The following is a 5317-nucleotide window of genomic DNA, read 5'->3' as shown; positions in this document are numbered from 1 at the left end:
CACTCTACCTTGCAGACGCGGCCGCCGGCTCCTTTAAAGGGGCTGGGCGGGGTTAGGAGTGGGTGGGTGGGGGGGTGAGTGAGTGGGGGTGTAGGGAGCGGTGGCGCAGTGGTTAGCGCGGATGCCCTGCGAACCCGGCGACCCGTGTTCAATTCCCCGCTCACGGCCCGACACCAGTGATCATTATCTGAACCGGTCCTGGACCTCCCCCCTAGGTCGACTCAGCCTCAAATCAGTACCTGGTGCGGTGTGTAAACATCGCCACTGGGCGAAGGTGAAACGCGGGGGTGGGAGTGAAAATCCTTGATCCAGAAGGGATCAAGGAATCATCTTTTTTAAAATTTATTTGACTCACAGATTGACCCCGAGACGAACAGAGAAACCCACAGACACGCACAGAAACCCACAGACACGCACAGACACGCTCGGAGACCCACATACGCGCACATAGACCCACATACGCGCACACGGACCCACATACGCGCACACAGACCCACGGACACGCAGAGACCCATCGACGGAGCGAAGCTCCTCTTCGTCAGTTCTCGTGGGGGGCAATCGTTGAGGACTTCTCCCCAGTAATGTCACGTGGCGGCAACGTGGTCAAGCGGCCGCGTACGGTGGAGGAGGGTGCACGACATCGCAATCGACTGCGCGCGATCTGACCCCAAAAGAATGCACCCCAAAGCGTGCACGTGTGCCGACGCTTCTTTCGCGCCGTACGTAGCCGATCGGAGGTTGCGGAACTAATATTGCAGCTGTGAAGTCGTGCACGACTCGTGCCGTGGTTATGAATACATTTCTAGCGCTGTGGCGAGCGCGCGCGCGCGTGCCAGTGGAAGGGCGTACGGACGATGCGTGCTCCTGAATCGTGCTGCGTGGGGCGAGCGCTGCAGAGCTCCTGCAAGTTGCTCACCACCACCACCCCCACCACCGTCCTGTTCTCTCCCTTCTCTCGCCACCCTCCGTCAGCGTGGATGCGGGTGAAAGCTGCAGGTTGCTGCTGTTGTTGTATCAATCTTGATTTGAAGCTTTCGCGACTGCAGGAATCCATACTCTTTGGTTCTTTCGGCAAAGTCACGTAGGTAGAAAAATAATAGATCACGACGTTTCGATCGCAACGCAAGCCATCGTCAGTCAGGTGGGACAACCACAGCAAGATTTAAAAAAAAACTGCTGTTGTTGTTTTGCTACGACAAACGCCGCTCTACGATTGAACACTTCGGTTCGGACAGGTACCAAGAAATGCAGAGCGCGCTACGATGCAGTGGGGGGCCCCCCCTGGTGATGATTATCCCGCGGTGCGCGACCCGCCAACACCGGCAGAAGGCAAACAAAGACAAAGACCCCCCGTGTAGCCTTGACCGACTGTTGGGGCAAGCGCTGTTAGCGAGCGCTTACGAAGTCCGGCACGGTGGCACACGAGGGGGTGGGTGGGTGGCACCACGCCCGGCCGCTTTTGTCTCCCGAGTGGCGATGTTTACTACACACAGCACCGAGTACTCATTTGAGGCCGAGTCGACCTAGGGGAGGCCCAGGTTACCGGGTCGCCAGGTTCGTAGCGCTCGCTTCTTCTAAACACGTGCTGTGCCTCAGCGTCGCTGTTTGTGATGTTTTTGTTTGTTGCGATGGGGTGGGAGGGGGTTTGGTAATTTACACAAAGTGTTTGAATCCCGCACTGCATGGATCGTAGCATGCAAAAGCCGTGGTTTTGTCTGCAGTTATTACGCACACGGTCCAAAAACTACCGACCCCGTATAGTTTACCCCTATAGTTCACCCCCTATAGTTCACCCCCTATAGTTCACCCCCTATAGTTCACCCCTATAGTTCACCCCCTATAGTTCACCCCTATAGTTCACCCCCTATAGTTCACCCCTATAGTTCACCCCCTATAGTTCACCCATATAGTTCACCCCCTATAGTTCACCCCTATAGTTCACCCCCTATAGTTCACCCCTATAGTTCACCCCTATAGTTCACCCCTATAGTTCACCCCCTATAGTTCACCCATATAGTTCACCCCCTATAGTTCACCCCCTATAGTTCACCCCCTATAGTTCACCCCTATAGTTCACTCCCTATAGCCCACCCCCTATAGTTCACCCCTATAGTCCACCCTATAGTTCACCCCCTATAGTTCACCCCTATAGTTCACTCCCTATAGCCCACCCCCTATAGTTCACCCCTATAGTCCACCCCTATAGCCCACCCCCTATAGTTCACCCCTATAGTTTACCCCTATAGTCCACCCCCTATAGTTCACCCCTATAGTCCACCCTATAGTTCACCCCCTATAGTCCACCCCTATAGTCCACCCGCATAGTAAATCGTGTCAGTGGCACGCTCCTTCAACGGAGGAGGAACGGCACCAACTCGAGTTTGCTGAAGCCCTCTGTCTCTCTCTCGTCGTGGCGAGCAGCAGCAGCAGCAGCAGACCACATCGAAGTTGTCTTGTGGTTGTTGTTGTTTGACTTGCATCCCACTGGGATTTTTGCACAGCGTTGGTGTACGGTGCTTTTTTCTGGAAGATTTTGCAGATTTTTCTGGATTTTTCTGTTTGCGCGTCGTCACTTTAAGATGTTTTCTTGTTCATGTTTTTGTTTGTTGCGGTTGCACCCGATTCAAGAGCCGAATTGCTCACAGGGCTATACCTAATAAATGAAACTGAAACATCGTTGTCACTCAGTTCACCAACACGCAGAGAGAAGACAGAGATGCACTGGGGCTCGTTTGAGATACACAGAATGCGTGATGAGCGACAAGTCACGGGGTTCGACTGTGGCCATGCCACCCTAACGACTTCTTCTTCTTCAGCGGAGTCGTGGCGATAGCCAAGGCGAAGTCTCTCCTGGCTAACAGAACTCGACATTGGCATATCGCTCCTGAACATATAGCTGCCGTACGCAAGAATATACACAACTGCCAGCACGTTTCGTCACCAGGTATGATATCAGTTCTTATATTAAGATCTGAATTAACACATTGCAACATTGAATATATATGTGTGTGTTTAATTGTGGAGGACTACTATTCTTCTCCCTACAATTATACACCCGGCATTTGATGTGCCTGTGAGGCGCATTGCAATTTCTATTTGACAAGGGAAAAACAAGGGCGACTTACTCCATGTGTATTTGATCTATCATGTACAACGCATCCTGTCCTACGTCGCCATAAATGTACTGACCTTCCCTCTAACCAATAACTATCAGTTGTCCATAGTAGAGGTTTTTTTTTGTTAGATCGTGTAAATATATAAATGTGTCGTTAAACCCGCCACCACCCGTCACAGCCAACTAGTAAGGTTTGTCACGTAAACGAAACGTGGCCAAATCGTTACTAGTACAGCACACTGGTGTGTTGGAGAGTAAAACCACAACACTTAGAATTATTTTCGCCAGTAATTACAGCCAGCATCATCAGGCGACAGCCAGATTGGCTGTGTCGGGTGGAGGCGGGTTTAACGACACATTTATATATTTATGCGATCTAACCCAAAATAACCTCTATTATGAATAATATTGTTCGCGAAAGCCGACGTGTGAAATGAACTCGCAGTTGGACATACTGTTGCGGAGTTTTATATGAAGATACATGATCCTAAATAAACTGATTACTCGCCAGAATGTTGCACGACTTAGTTAATGTGAATGTATAAATAATATATATAAACACGCAAAAGCACATTGATAGAATCACCCATTTTATTGACAACATCATCATTATCATTAACGTGTCTTCGACAGAACACATTCACCAGTTTAACAACATCAATGACGGCACCATCAGTGATGTAAACAAGATATCGGTGCCTGTGCAGCTGTGATGCCGCCGCCAGCGCTCGCTGCTGCCACGTCTTCACATGAGGCCCCGCACCGATGTCTCTGTTGTGATGGGTTTTCCCGTCATGTACGGATGTTAATTATTGTCATACACTACTTAGGAAAGTGCGAACATGGATCCCTCATAGCATATAAAGCCTTCTCCATATACGAGGCTCCCAGAGGCAGCAGCAGCGCACATTGATGACTACATTGCACTGATGAATCCTAATAAGGACGAATCCAGCCGACAGTTGGGTCTTTGTTTCCCCACTGCCTTTTGGTTCTCCACATCTTCTGAACTCTTTGAGTCTGCTAGTCGAAAATGACGAAATGGCCACAACATGGAGCTCGTTGAGCTAAAAACTAATTTAGTTTTCTTTTCATTTACCAGGTAAGGCCCACTGAGCTACATGATACCGAATCCTCAATTCTCAACTGCCATACGATTTCAACACTGTAAAAAAAAAACATATTAGCATTCCAATTTTAATCAGGATATAATCTGAAACTAAACGAAACTATTTTAATTTTACCAGGTAAGGCCCACTGAACTACTGTATATAGGTATTTTTCTGAAGCAACCTGCCCACAAATGATAGCTCCACAAAGGGGCTGATTAACGTGGACATTTAAAGCCGCAGGATACTCTGAACGCATGTTTCTAAATGTGGGGCGGGGGGGGCTGGAGGAGCTGGAAAAATTCCACGCGACCACGGGGAAAACTTGCAAACTCTAAACATACAGCAGGTGTCAGGGTCGGCGTTGAACCCACGACTTCCTGTACACCGGGCGAGGGAGTTGACATCTCGCCCCGAATTAAAATTGGTATGGCCACATTCTCAACGCTTTGAGTTGGTGTTCTAGACGACGATTTGGCCACACATTCTGTCCTTTGAGCTGGAACTTCTGTTATTAAATCCACAAGAGTGTTAAGCAGTAGTTAAGTAGTAGTTAAGTAGTAAGTAGTAGTTAAGTAGTAAGTAGTAGTTAAGTAGTAGTTCAGTTGTTGTCTCTCCTCCGTTAAGTTGTCTCTCTCCTTCGCAGTGAAGGCGATTTTGGATTTTTGCTGCCACTTTCTCAAAACCAGTATGAATTAGTGGCTCACTGTTCAGCTGCGACTTAAATTACCCACAGCTTGGTTCTGGCACAACATAACCATAGCTAGGGCAGAGAAATGCCATGTGGCCAGATGTTAAACACCTCGCCTGGTATACAGGAGGTCGTGGGTTCGATCCCGACCCTGTAGATTTGTAGTTTGCGTGTCTCTCTCCCCGTGGCCACGTGGATTTTTCTCCGGGTCCTCCGGTGTTTCCCTTCTCATTCAGAGACGCGCGTTTAAGAGTATTTGGCTGCTATACATTTCCACGTGATAAGCCGCTTCATTGAGCTATCAGTTGTGGCCAGGCCGCTTCTGAAAAAGAGCTAAAAAAAGTGTAATGTAGTTTTAGATTATATTTTAGTTTAAATTGGAATGCTAACATAGGTTTTGTG

The sequence above is a fragment of the Lethenteron reissneri genome, chromosome 2 (genome assembly GCF_015708825.2).
Source record: "Lethenteron reissneri isolate LAM-NWPU_2019-01 chromosome 2, ASM1570882v1, whole genome shotgun sequence".
NCBI lineage: Eukaryota > Metazoa > Chordata > Hyperoartia > Petromyzontiformes > Petromyzontidae > Lethenteron > Lethenteron reissneri.
This window is presented reverse-complemented; position numbering follows the sequence as displayed.